The sequence below is a fragment of the Anarhichas minor genome, unplaced genomic scaffold (assembly GCF_050575085.1).
Source record: "Anarhichas minor isolate MPS153535 unplaced genomic scaffold, ASM5057508v1 ptg000058l, whole genome shotgun sequence".
In the NCBI taxonomy this organism is placed as follows: domain Eukaryota; kingdom Metazoa; phylum Chordata; class Actinopteri; order Perciformes; family Anarhichadidae; genus Anarhichas; species Anarhichas minor.
In genome coordinates this window covers 5,020,034-5,035,273 of record NW_027466504.1, presented here as the reverse complement: position 1 = coordinate 5,035,273, position 15,240 = coordinate 5,020,034, and the positions used below count along the sequence as shown (strand labels likewise).

At 41.1% G+C, this 15,240-nt stretch overlaps 1 protein-coding gene and 1 pseudogene across 1 annotated transcript in view; one reads left to right on the top strand and one right to left on the bottom strand.

Annotated features, from left to right (window-relative positions):
* The window catches only part of aifm2 (AIF family member 2), a 66,812-nt gene extending 62,450 nt beyond the window's left edge, over positions 1–4,362 (bottom strand). The window contains exon 1 of the mRNA XM_076076524.1: positions 4,283–4,362. The gene's annotated coding sequence lies outside the window, so the exon portion shown is untranslated. The remainder of the gene's footprint in view (positions 1–4,282) is intronic.
* An 816-nt stretch (positions 4,363–5,178) lies between these two features.
* LOC142933162 (protein NLRC3-like) lies at positions 5,179–15,108 on the top strand (annotated as a pseudogene).
* Positions 15,109–15,240: the final 132 nt, after the last annotated feature.

Here is a 15,240-nt window from a genome sequence, read left to right as displayed (position 1 = left end):
TTCGGCGCAGGCTGAAAACTCACCTCTTCAAGAAGTACTACCCTGAGCCTCTCAGCACTTATTGTATTCGTATTAGTTTGTTTCTGTACTGTACTTTTGCTCAAACAGAGCTTGATGAATGGGCAAAAAAAAAACGTGATTTGACAATCAGTTGACGCTATGAAAATACTTGGTATTTTTCGAGGACACCCCTTCTTTAAAGTCAGGATGACAGGAAGTAAAGGGGAAATACAGGCTAAATGACACTCGACACTTGACTCAGGCCGATGCTATCCAACATTTAAGTCAAGATCTCGAGCCAGGACCAGGCACATTTCAGATCTGTCTCATTTTAGAATTCCCAACTTTAAACAGACCCATGGGTCCCCTTCATGTCCCAATACGAGCTGCTGTCCCGGGCCCATTGTTGTATCATTGTCATTGAGTGAAACTGTGTGTATGATAGGTGATAATGAACAGACTTTTACGGGGCTGACATATAAAGACAGACAGCTGTCCATATTGTCTTCAGAGTTTTCAGTTAGCCTAACCTTCTTGTCTTTCGACTGTGGGGCACCCAGCATAACCTTTCCTTCTGTCTTGTGAAAGAAAATTTCAGTTTAGCAAGCACTCGACAGTCAGTCTTAAAACAACACTCATGTAGCTACCAAACAACTACATGAAACACTAAATAATCTATAAAAATGTTCAGTACACATTGGTCCTCACTTCATATGTCATATTTGGTGCACTTTACATGTCACTAACCTGAGAAAAACAGGAAATGACTAAACGTGTGGCTTCCCTCATGTAACGTATTCTCCAGCTATGAGAATACGCTGCATGCGTACATACAAGTCCCTTGTCGCGAGCTGAAACCACAGCGCTGAACTGCTACCTGGGCATAGATAGGAATACACTTCTGAGGAAGTTTTATTATGATTAGCAAAATCACAGAAATTCGTTCTGTCAAATAAACAAAAAATGTGACGATACATTTTGTGTGCGTCACAAGGACGGAACTAGTGTTCAGGGATCACCTCATCCACATGAACCTTCATTTAGAATTTATTTTCTTGGTCTTCCTCTTGGTCCGTGATTCACTGTAAAGACTCATTGATCAGCAGCTCATTTCTATGCATCAACATTCATAAGGTGCTTTGCATTGACCATTAATGGTTGAGTGTGTGCGTGTAGAGGGAGGGATGTGAGGCTGAACCAGCTGCTCACATTTACAGCTTGATTTGAGATTTAAAACAGGAAATAGCTCACTAACAGGAGTACACTAGGTTTTATAAATCATAATATTTTTTCGCGTATGTACAATTCAACGTATGCAAACTTTCACTGTGGATCCTACACTCTGGTTCATAAATGAGACCTCTGGTCTTCCCCGACCGTCTCCTCACCTGCAGCTCATCCTCTCATTAGTCCCTCAGTATTGTTACAAGTCTACTTTCACTCTGTCCTTGTCAGATTGACTTGTATGTTTCTATCAAACTCTCCAGTGTTTCCTAGTCCGTGTTATCTGATCTGCCTGTTCTGACTCTGCTTGTCTGCTTCTTGGACAGTGTGGATTTTCTACCTGAACCTTTTCAGATTTGGTATCCTGAGTGACTGATCTCCCTGTTTTGATCTCACCCGACCTGATAAGTAAACTGAACTTTCCTTCAACTTGTCAGGCATTTTCATTCAGGTCTGCCTGAACCAGTGAAAGTTACACAAAACAACTACAAAGAGACTCAAAATGACTACAAAGAGATAAAAGCTACAAAAGGAGGCTAAACTAAAGTCGTTGTGTCTTGCTCCTATGAAGGAGAGGTGGTGAGGTATTTTAGGTGCCGATTGTCTCATAATCCAACTATGATTATATTTACTGTTCAACCAAGTTTGGTACAAAAAAAGATCTATGACCCTTAGCTTTTGAGGTCAACAGTGGTCTGACCTCGGCCTTGATCAAGTGATCTTTTCTAAAAGCTGCAGTCATTCTGGGGTCCTATAGTATCAGAGTTCCTCATATCATGAAGGAAGTTTGTTTTGTTCACTCTGCCTGATTTTACAGCTGATGAAGAATATGTAGTGACAAATGGCAGAATGACTGAATCTAACGGGGCCAAGTTTGTTTTTAGGATTTTTTAAGGAAAGACCTCTACTGCCCTCTAGTGACCAACACTGAGAATATTGTTTAGTGGCCTGTTTGAAATGCTTTGTATGAGTATAGATACTGTGGAACCTTACTAACTGACACTTTACCAACCGAGCATGTTTGAGGTTAGGACTGGTTTTATAAAGCAGAGTGTCTGTTTCCTTAAAAAACACTTTAATATCAGGTTCATTAGTATTATGGAAATGTGTTTCCTTATAGGTGGTGGGGGCTTGAAATACTTGAGTGTTGGGCTTCACCAGGATTCTGAAATAAAATAAACACTGTATATTAATGTAGGACTCCAGTGAAATGAAACCAAAATACCTTTCTATATCAAACATTTGTGTTTCATTTTGATTATGTTATATATAAAATATATATTTACTGATATTTTGTGAACTTTGAAGCTTAAGATTTCTATTCAGGAAAATTTAACCTGAAACCCAATTTGTGACAAATATCTTTTTAAACAATAAACATCGAACAAAAAGTTCGGAAATTAGTGTTTGGTAGATTATTTCTCTGTTGTAACAATGCTTCTTGGCAATAAATTATATACCGTTGGAAAGCCTGTTTAGTTACCTTTCAAACGGTGCCCCATTTGTAAGGAACATGCATTTGTGGGATGAGCAGCACAGCTGAGTATGTGGGTTGCGCCCATGAAAAATTTGCCAAATCTTCTCTGCCGATGCCAAACAGCTTATTCTGTTCTCTATAGTTAGAGATGTCATGAACACATATGCACTAGTCATTGTCTGGAATTATAAAGAAAACTCTTTTTAACCTCAAATATTCAGTTATTGGATATTTCTTGGAACAAATTAATTTATGTCCATTAATTTATTAATGGACATTTACTTTAAAAAATCTCTTAATTACCACAGTAAAGATTTTTCATTTTCTGTATATGTGTGGTCAGAGATTTCCTCAACTTATATGCATTAGTCATTGTGTGGAATTATTGAGAAAATAGTTTTTATAGCACCTCAAATATTCAGAAATGTACCCGTTTCTTGGTACAAATGTATGACTTTTAATTTGAAATATCTCTTAATTTGTACAGTAAAAATGTTTCATCTTCACTATGGGAGGAGTCAACGATGTCTTGAAGACATATGCATCAGTCATTGTTTGGAATTATTGAGAAAATACTTTTTATTACACTTCAAATATCCATTTATTAGATATTTTCTCGATTCAAATGTATGACATTTACTTTGAAATATCTCTTAATTAGGACAGTCAAAATGTCTTATTTTCTCTATGGGTGGAGTCAACGATGCCTTGATTACATATACATCAGTCATTCTACGGAATTATTGAGAAAAATGTTTTTGTAGCAGCTCAAATATTGTGATATTAGCCTTTTTTTGTCCTGAACATATATATATTAGTCATTGTGGGGAATTATTGAGAAAAACATTTTCATAGCACCTTAAAAACTTCAGAAATTTGCCATTTGAAGATATAAATTCAGTTCAGAGTTTTTGCTTAGTAAAACATCTTAATTGACTGTCAGTCAGGTATTATTCATTTCCAGCAACCCTCAAATCAAAGAATAAAGACACTTTACGCACAATTTAGGTGTATTTTCCCTTTAACTCACGAGATGAAGGTATCATTTTTTATACTTATTGGAATATAATTCATTTAATCTTATTTCCATTATGCAATATGTATACTTTGTTGGCATCTTATTTTGAAAACCGGATGTTCGTCTGTAGAAAACCGGAGGTTCTTTCACGTTAATCTTTCCGCTAACTTTGCAAAATCCTTTGCTCGCTCCCGATCTGTGCCGCTTGGTTGCGTTTACCGTAAGTTTCAGCGTGCACTACAATTTAAGTGTCTGCTGACTTGACCGCAGTACTACATCACACTGAAGGAATTGTCCTGTATGATGAACTACTACCTGATAATACTTCTGTATTCTTTTATGTGAAACATGCAGTACTTTTTCTCGTACTGCAGTAAACTGTAGTACTTTTCATTGTACTGCAGTTTACTGCAGTACCTTTCCTCGTACTGCAGTACACTGCAGTATTCCGGAAGTAAAGCGTTTTCGTTGCCTCATCGTGTTGCTGTTGCTTAACACTCACAGCGCCAATCAGCGTCTCTGTCAGTCACGTGTCTCACAACACAAACAGGAAGTGATCTCACCTGCAGCAGGTAGAAATGTTTGATGATTGAATCTCTGCTGGTTTATTTAATCTGTCCTCCTGGTTCTCTACTTCTTGATTCCTGCTCCTCTGGATATATTTTCTTTGTGTGCACCTAATGATTATTTTTTATCGCTTAATCTAATGATTGTTAAGTAATCAATTATGTAATTATTATATTTGTATGTCCTGATTTATATCATATGTAATTAATAATTTACCCAAAATAAATATTAAAACTTGTCTGATTAATATTTCAACATAGCGCATTATCTGACCATAAACTCCAGACCCTCCAGATGATGAAGGTCTTCATCACCAAGAGAAGAACATTTATCTGGATGCACCATGTTCAGCAGGTACTTTGTGACTTCTGGAGAAATCAAGAGATTGTTGATCAAATATCACTGCAAAGTAGCACATTGTATTTTGTATTTAAATAGTGAACAGCAGCTTTGGTAAGTGAAGTGCTTGTTAATAGTAGTAGTGATCTACTGTGTTAATTTGTCTATGTTGTCTACAGAGTGTTGGGCTTCACCCAAACTCCAATGAAAACAAAATACCTTTCTATCTCAAACATTTGTTTATTTTGATTATATTGTATATAAAATATATATTTACTGATATTTTGTGAACTTTGAAGTGTAAGATTACTACTCAGGAAAATGTAATCTTAAATTCAGCTCCGAAACACAATTTGTGAAAAACGTCTGTTTAAATAATGAGTTGTGTATTTGTGATTACTATTATTATAATATATATATATATATATATAGTATTACAGGAATGATAAGGTTGATATTGTTAATATTAATTTCAATACAAAGCAACATGTGGAACTGGTTCTGGTGTCCTCGTGACGGCGCCTCTCTTCCTGTTTCTAGTTTAGTTTCCCTTCTGGAGCTCGTGGTGTCGCAGCTTCTTCTGCTTCTAAAGGTTAGTGAGCGACTCTTTTCACTGAGGGACTCTTGGAGGACTCTTTGTTCTGGTAGCGAACACAAGGTTTTATGAATCTGAATATTATTTGAGGTATGTGTATTTCCTCATTTGAACATATGCAAACATTTAGTGTGTATTTTATGCTCTGTTTTATAAATGAGACCCCTGAACAGTAATTTAAGAGCCTATTATTTGAACTCAGTACTATTTTAACTACAATCAAATATAATATGAAATACTTTTACTGTGTGCTTCTTCTGTAATCTAATGTCAAATATTCAGCCTTTTTGTCTAAATTTGATGTGGGATAAAAAACTTTCTTCCACAAATAGATTATGAACTTTTTATTTTGGGATATAGGACTTTAGAATACATGAGTGAATGTACTTAGTTACATTCCATCAGTGGATTCCTGGCAGTAAGAGATTGAGGAAGAAACAAAAAAGGGAATAGAAACATTAAAGTCTCATGATGTGACTCATTCCTGTTCTCTGAAAGGGACTTTGACATTAGATTACACAAGAAGTACAAGTACTTCATAGTATTGATGCATGTAGTCTATGAAGTCCTATATCCAAAAATAAAAAGTTCATCATCTACTTAGTATTGCTTGGAGGGATGTGCGGTAACTTTAGAGTGGACGATGATGTAATTCTGTACATACGAAACTTTCCAAAAACATCAAGTATTTCTGTAACTTCTTCTTGTGAGACTGAATTCAAAAGTCACTTTGGTTCCTTCCATCAGCTCCCCACATCTGTTCCTCTGCTTTACCGTAAACGTTAGATAAATCACACACTCTGAACTCAGGGGCAGCTGGTTTGACCGCAGTGGTAGACTGGAATAAGGAAGCAAGGAAAAGAAGCAAGTGAAGTGTATTTCTTCATGTGGGATTCATATGTCATGTCCAACGTTACTGAGGTCAGTTATCAGCCTCACCTGTTGTATACAGCTTTCTGTTTGATATCCATTGGCCCTGATGATGTCACAGAGACATGCGTCTAAAGGATGAATGAGAGCTGATGTGCTGATCAATGATCGGACTGATGCTTTCACCTCTGCTCTGTTTCCTCTACAGATGAAGGTACAACGTCTCTGGGAGCTGATGTGGATGTGAATTCAGCAGCTGCTAACAAGGTCACATGATTGACTGGATGTAGTAGACTTCATTTCAACAACATTTCAAACGTTGAAGAGCTTTTCCAAGTCAGTCAAATAGAAGTGAAAAGTGACGTCATCCCCAAAGAAAGGCCAATAAAAAGCCACATGAAGTGTCTTCCTCTAGTCTTCAAACAAGCCAACAGACTAAAGAGCATTGTGAACGTCATTTCTTAGAGATGACTGCAGCTCAAAGTGACAACAACATGGAAACTGTCCCATGAGTGTATTTAGTATTGAGGTGAATGAGCTGTGTGTGTTTGTCATGATGAAGAGAAATAATGTTGTTGTGTTTGTGTGAAGGTGTGGACTCTGCTATGAATCAGTGTGAGGACAGAGAGGAGGGAGTCCCTCCCTCTAAAACCAGCCAGACCAAAGCTCAGAGGTGAGATGACCATCTCTCACTGTTCATGACTCAAAGTCTTTCATTCACTGACTCTGTTTCTGCACATGTGACCAGGATCCATCATGGACCACACTGTCCTGGACCTGAACCCAGCTGTGTGTCCATGAAGAGTGACCGGTCTATGCATCGTCCTGTTAAGTTCAAAGATGGACGCCACTCTGTTGATCAAAGGTGAGGATTTCAAACTGATGATGAAAACAAAATGATGATGATGATAATGATAATGATGATGATGATGATGATGATGATGACGATGCTGATGATGAGGTCAGAAGGACACTCTGTGGGGTTAATGTGTGTTGAATGAAGCACAAAGTCAGCTCCACTGAAGCGTCTGCAGCCGGACTCACAGCACAGTGAAATGAATGAGATGCACAAATGATTAAAGGACAGAAGAGAAGCCAGTGGTTCATCCTCTGGAGACTGTTGAGAGAGAGAGAGAGAGAGAGAGAGGATGAGTTCCACCTCATCTGGTCCTTCAACACTGTGTAAGACTCATCAAGTCTCTCTCTTTACTGAGAGGTCAAACGGAGGCTTTCTTCACATTTACTGCCTGGTCGCTATGATAAAGTCTGTGGTCAGCTGGGTCATTGAGTGATCTGTCACAAGGTCTGGAAGAACACATCACATCCAGAAGTTTACATTACATTCCCCACTTTGAGCATTTGATGCTCACAAATCAATCCTGAAACCAGGAATGAGATATAAATGATTAGAGAGAGAAAAGAATCGTCAGTTGTGTTTATCATTAGCTGAACCATTATTACTGTCATATATGAAGAATTAGAGGCATCATTATGTGATTACAGCAAAGCATAAAATAAGGAACAATAGAGCTCAATGACATCTTCATTGTAATGGGGAGGGGTCTTCTCTGGGGGGTCATTTAGTGATGTCATTCTCTGACAGCTGACTTGATCAAAGAGCTAATCATAGCTTTAGCACGAGGGATTGTCCTAATGACAATCCACACCCGTCTCTCCCTGCAAACACAAGGTGGGGAATGCTCTGGCTCCCTTCAGTTGATATGCGATTGATGAGGCGTCGTTAGTGGGCTCAGGAACTTGTTTGCAGTGGCTGTTGTGGATCCTAGTTGCTCTTTCTGCCACCTTTACTGCCGTCTCCGTGGTGAGGAAGATCTGGTTGGGTCCGTTCCACCTGCATGCTCTCCAGTTCTTTCTCCTCAGGTCTAAATACTACGATCCAATCAGCTGGCTCCCGGTCATGTAGTTATTTTCTGTGGCTCTTTGTAGCTCTTCTTTTACCTGTTTGTGGATATCAGGGAGCACAGAGGACAAAGGCCAAACTCATGTGCCACGCCCCATGCATATGTACTGTCAGTATAGATGCTCACTGTTTTATCTTGAGCAAGTTTGCATGTTTCTGTCAATGCAACCTCATCTGCTGCCTGTGCAGAGTCCTTTGATGGGAGTGGTTCAGCCACGATTGTTTCATGTGTTGATGTGATGCAGAACCTGTCAGATTTTGATCAGTTACTGGGTCTCTTGAGGCTGAACCGTCCACAAACACTTCCAAATCTGCATTGGTCAAAGGTGTGTCTAACAAGTGTGGCCTGGGGGAACAAGCTTCGGTTATTTCTGCCACACAATCATGCTGCTGTCCATCAGCTGGGCCCCGTTCCTCGTACGTAGTTAACTGAGTTAGCCAGATACTTTTCAGGATAAGATGACGTAGATCAGGCTTTTCGGTTCCACGAAGCAAGTTTGGCAAAATCACCATAGCAACACATCTATAAGCTTGAACCTGCTCCAGCGCAGGCTAAGTGAAGGTAGCTGGATAAACTGCCACTCCCCCAGAAAAAATGGCAGCTCCTGTCATATACGGTAGTCTAATGCGCTTGCGCATATACTGGGGGTTATACGGGAGTTCCGGAAATGCATGTAAAGTGAGACACATGGTGATCCATTAAAACCAGCTGAGCAAACTAAGAAGCCTTTATTGCATTAATGTACAGCTCCCTTCCTCAGAGATCCACTGATGAAGGAGCGATATTAGTTAGATTAGCGTTTTATAGGGAGAGAGTTCTTCCACATCGCCAAGATCCGTTATCACATCATGATGACTTCCTATACGAGCGCTATCCATTCTGCCGACAAGTAATCATTTATTTACAGACCTTCTCGAGCATGAGGGTTAAAGCACTCATAATGATATGACAGTGTTATTAGTACACCAGCATATCGTTATTGTAGAAAATGATTAAGGTGGACTCATGATAAGAATAGAGAGAATCACACACTATTTATTTTCACTGCTTCAATTGATTGAATTTCTGTGATTATGAATAATACATACATACATACTGATCCGCCCATACACAGATTCACACACATATTCAAACTCCTAGTTCTATATGGTAATCTACACATACATGTATATACACATATATAGTACATGATACATAAGGGCATACAGTACATATATCCTCATATTAATTCGTATCAATTAGACACTCTTTGGGCTTGTTTTTATCTACTTATTCTGAAAGAGTTGAGATCATTATTTTCGCTATAAGATCTCATTGGATGATGCATTCCATTAAGCCTACTGCCAGCAGGCACATTTAAAGACATATCTGATTGATTGGGGTGATGAGGCACTTAAAATGAGCCGATACATTTCCCAACACTTACGCATTTAACTTGTCTGTGATATTTTGCCATGCTTCTTGTCTCGCCCTCGCAGCGGTGGCGGTGTTATATTTTGCCGTGATTACGGTCTTGAATTCCTCATATGCGTTCATGATCATCTCCTGCTCGTCAGCGGAGTAAAAAGAGGCTCTTTCTTTGAGTTTATTTGCCATTGTACTGTTAGAAAATCATGGTTTCGGTGATCGACGCTTCTCCCTTTTGAAGTAGGACGGGCACGCACAATTATCCTGATCCTGATAGTCTGGTTCGAATTAACGAGACTGTTTGAGCGCGGATCAGCCTTTGAGAAACCGAGATAGCCTGACATCAATCATCTCGTTAATTTAGGCTGGCTAATAGGACATTTGATCGACTTAGTTGAACCACGTACGAGGAACGGGGCCCTGGTGTTGGGAGGAGAGTTGCAGCGTTAACAACAGTGTATCTTTTTACAGGGATGTTTGGCATTTCAAGCAGGACAGTGTTAAACCTGAACCACCTGGCCGTTGACAGGTTTTTGTTCTGACATGTGGAACCAACAGGTTAGGTCAGCAGAACCTACAAGGTCACATGATGACATCACAGTCTTCTCAGCATCTGCTACAGTTCTGAGACAGGCTGGAAGTCCTGCTGCTACAGAGTCAGGTTTTCATGGTCCTGGATGAATACTGAAGTCCTGTATCCGCCCCGTCCGTCAACAGTCTGTGAAATGTCTGGTGCAGTCTGGAAGGCCCAGTGTTGGAGGAGACTGTAGAGCTATCTTCAAATCAACTGATGCTTTTTTCTGCTTCTGGTGTCCATGAAACTTTGTCTATTGCAGTGAGGCCTTTCCCATGAGCGGATGCTGCTAATTGTTCCTCAGTTTCAGCATCATTTGGAATCCACTGTAGACAACAGGACGTCTCTGTCAAAAAACTCATGACTTGTTTCTTTGTTTCGGGCTTTGGGATGGTTTGGATGGCTTCTATTGGTTTGGGGGAGAGGGTTTTGTCCTCTGCTGTGATCATGTGCCCCAGAAAGGTGACTTTTTCAGAAACGAACTGCAGTCTAGATACTTGTCTAGAGTCTACTACACAAGGCTCTTTAGTGGGAGAACAGATCAATAAATCATCCACATACTGCAACAGAGCGCTCACTGCCGGCAGAATGAGATTAGTTGGAGATTCACAGAAGCTTTGGCAGATTCTGGTGAATGGATCCATTTTTCCCTTCGAAAGAAAATGTAAACCACAACTGTGTGTCGGGGTCAACTGGAATGCCATTTGCCAAATGAACAACAGAAAACCACTCTCTGTCAGATGGAACGTGAGAAAGGAATGTGCATGGACTGCAGATTTTACTGCTTGCAAGTCCTGAACAAACCTCCCCTCTTCTGACTGACCAGCATCTCTGGTCTTCTTAAGCAGGAAGATTGGTGTTCAAACAGGAGGTTTTTCACATTGAACAATCACTCCAGCTGTAAGGAGAGATTCAACAACTGGTTTGATGCATTCAACTGCTTCTTTTATCAGTGGGTATTGATTGTGGCATGGTCTGTATGAAGATGTAGGTGTGATCACAACCGGCTCAATGCCTTTGATTAGACCTACATGTGTTGCGCCGACAGACATGATGATACCTGATTCAACTCAGGGATTTCTGAGACGTCTTTCACAAAAGTGTATTTCTCATGAAACAGATTGAAGAAATAGTTTATCTCAGGTGTGTTGTAGACAATTGTTGCTGGATCTGTTGTTTGAAAATGTGTCTTTAAATGAGCTCAACAGTTCTTACTGCAGTTATAAAAGCTGACAATCTTTTACGGTGCAACTTTAAATGTCTGTGGAAGTTAATATTTGGGTTTGATGTCTTTTTCCACCAAGTAGTTTCATTACAGGCTTTGGTTCAAGGTCCCAAATCCTCCCACCTCCTGTGCTGAGGTCTGACCAACGGGATATGAGGGTCAGATGATGATATCAGAGCATGATATCAGAGTGTGTGACTGTGGAGAGTGCTTTGTCTTCCTGTGTCACTGTGTTGCTGACAGAGTTGAGTGCAGTGTTGGAGCTTCCACTAATGAGCTCATATCAGACTGTCCTTGTTGAACTTAACAAACCAGTTTGTTTTGAGAACTCTGGTCACAACTTTGCCCTGTGAGGTGGATATCAGAATAATTATAATTTAACACTAAAAACCCTCCAAAGCAGATTTACAGGGCAGTGTTTGGACAGCAGAAGTGTGTGTGTGTGTGTGTGTGTGTGTGTGTGTGTGTGTGTCTCTCGGTTAACACAACCTCGATACAGTAGGTTTATTAAATCACTGACAAGTTTTGTCTCAGTGCAGAATTTATCTGGTGTTTCTATCAGGAGGAAGCTGGAACAACCTGGACCTGAACCCATCTGTGTGTCCATGAAGAGTGACTGGTCTATGGATCTTCCTATACTCTTCAAAGATGGATGCCACTCAGTTGATCAAAGGTGAGGATTTCAAACTGATGAAAACAAAGTGATGATGATGATTTGTTTCTATCAGACTCTCTGTTGTGAGATCTCCAGGTTTTAAACCTTTACTGACTCAGATGAAGTTCTCTGAGCACCAACACTCTTCTTCATTAAAACATATTTACACTGGGAGCTGCCAAGTACAACCAGTCTGACACTGAGACGCTCCACTGGAGCAGCTGGAGGTTCTGGGTGCCTTGCTCCAGGGCACTTCAGCAGTGTACAGTGAGGGAGGGAGAGCTACATGGAGGGCTTGGGGAGAGCTGTTGGGACTAAACCAAACTGACTGGTGAAGAAAACAGTGAGCTGAAACACTGAGCTGTTGATTCTCAGTGGGATCAGCAGGACTAGTAAACCTTTACCACTACAGGGACTCATCTGATCCACATCCAGATATCACTTCATGGACCTTTACCTTATGTTTGTCTCTGTGTGGACAGACACAATATGAGCTGATTCTTCATGATTCCTCCACAGAGAGGACCAGGAGAGCTCAGAGGTTCCCAGAGGTCAGTCTGCCCAGCAGCATCAATCACACCTGGACTCCATATTTATGGTCTGTACATGTACAACTACTTTTACATCTATTCTATTCACAATCATCTCCATGCTGCACTTTGTAGACCAGTGGATTGTCAGTCTGTCCAACATGGATCTGATGTTTGGTTCCATGGTTTTAGTTTGTGTCATTCATAGAATATTCTGTTCCAGCTGCTGGAGGAGAACATCGTCACTTTTGTGAAGAACGAGCTGAAGAAAATCCAGAAGGTTGTGGGTTCAGATTACCCAGAATGCTTAAAGAGTCAGAGGGAGGATGAGGAGGTGTTGGACGGTGAGGATGAAGAGCAGAGGAGGAGCAGCAGAGAAACATTTGTGAAGATCACACTGCACTTCCTGAGAAGAATGAAGCAGGAGGAGCTGGCTGACTGTCTGCAGAGCAGTAAGATTTCTCTAAAGATTTAACATGCTGGATAAATGGGACGTTTAGTAATGTCTCAAGAGATGGACCAACATATATTCATAGACTCATTCTTTGAGGAAAGGACATGTTGAAATCTATTCTTTGACTCATTGATCTTCTTTGTTGTGTGTTCATTCAGGACTTCTTTCTGCAGTTTGTCAGCGTGAACTCAAATCTAACCTGAAGAAGAAGTTCCAGTGTGTGTTTGAGGGGATCGCTAAAGCAGGAAACCCAACCCTTCTGAATCAGATCTACACAGAGCTCTACATCACAGAGGGAGGGACTGCAGAGGTCAATGATGAACATGAGGTCAGACACATTGAAACAGCATCCAGGAAACCACACAGACCAGAAACAACCATCAGACAAGAAGACATCTTTAAAGCCTCACCTGGAAGAGAGGAACCAATCAGAACAGTGATGACAAAGGGAGTGGCTGGCATTGGGAAAACAGTCTTAACACAGAAGTTCACTCTGGACTGGGCTGAAGACAAAGCCAACCAGGACATACAGTTCACATTTCCATTAACTTTCAGAGAGCTGAATGTGCTGAAAGAGAAACAGTACAGCTTGGTGGAACTTGTTCATCACTTCTTCAGTGAAACCAAAGAAGCAGGAATCTGCAGGTTTGAAGAGTTCCTGGTTCTGTTCATCTTTGACGGTCTGGATGAGTGTCGACTTCCTCTGGACTTCCGCAACAATGAGATCCTGACTGATGTTACAGAGTCCACCTCAGTGGATGTGCTGCTGACAAACCTCATCAGGGGGAAACTGCTTCCCTCTGCTCGCATCTGGATAACCACACGACCTGCAGCAGCCAATCAGATCCCTCCTGAGTGTGTTGGCATGGTGACAGAAGTCAGAGGCTTCACTGACCTACAGAAGGAGGAGTACTTCAGGAAGAGATTCAGAGATGAGGAGCAGGCCAGCAGGATCATCTCCCACATGAAGACCTCACGAAGCCTCCACATCATGTGCCACATCCCAGTCTTCTGCTGGATCACTGCTACAGTTCTGGAGGATGTGTTGAACACCAGAGAGGGAGGAGAGCTGCCCAAGACCCTGACTGAGATGTACATCCACTTCCTGGTGGTTCAGTCCAAACTGAAGAAGGTCAAGTATGATGGAGGAGCTGAGACGGATCCACACTGGAGTCCAGAGAGCAGGAAGATGACCGAGTCTCTGGGAGAACTGGCTTTTGATCAGCTGCAGAAAGGCAACCTGATCTTCTATGAATCCGACCTGACAAAGTGTGGCATCGATATCAGAGCAGCCTCAGTGTACTCAGGAGTGTTCACACAGATCTTTAGAGAGGAGAGAGGACTGTACCAGGACAAGGTGTTCTGCTTCGTCCATCTGAGTGTTCAGGAGTTTCTGGCTGCTCTTCATGTCCATCTGACCTTCATCAACTCTGGTGTCAATCTGCTGTCAGAAGAACAAACATCCTGGTGGTCTGAAGTATTGACTGGCAAATCAACACGTCTCTACCAGAGTGCTGTGGACAAGTCCTTACAGAGTCCAAATGGACACCTGGACTTGTTCCTCCGCTTCCTCCTGGGTCTTTCACTGCAGACCAATCAGACTCTCCTACAAGGTCTGCTGACACAGACAGGAAGTAGCTCACAGACCAATCAGAAAACAGTCCAGTACATCAAGAAGAAGATCAGTGAGAATGTGTCTCCAGAGAAAAGCATCAATCTGTTCCACTGTCTGAATGAACTGAATGATGGTTCTCTAGTGGAGGAGATCCAACAGTCCCTGAGTTCAGGACGTCTCTCCACAGATAAACTGTCTCCTGCTCAGTGGTCAGCTCTGGTCTTCATCTTACTGTCATCAGAAAAAGATCTGGACGTGTTTGACCTGAAGAAATACTCTGCTTCAGAGGAGGCTCTTCTGAGGCTGCTGCCAGTGGTCAAAGCCTCCAACAAAGCTCTGTAAGTACAGAGAGAGTTGGATTCATATATCATTCTTAATTACGCTGCTATCTTTTCTACTTATTGATTATTTGTTCTTCATCATTGTGTCTTCAGACTGAGTGGCTGTAACCTCTCAGAGAGAAGCAGTGAAGCTCTGTCCTCAGTTCTCAGCTCCCAGTCCTCTAGTCTGAGAGAGCTGGACCTAAGTAACAACAACCTGCAGGATTCAGGAGTGAAGCTGCTGTCTGCTGGACTAGAGAGTCCACACTGTGGATTGGAAACTTTCAGGTCAGTATTCATCAATATGTTCCACTGATGACCACCTTAATCCTGATTTACATTAATGGATACATTCTTAACCTGCATAAGATTGTGTCTGTGCTTGCATGGTTTTAAACCAATTGTGTTTAATTTGTTTCTATTTAAAAAATATCAATTAAACATGGTT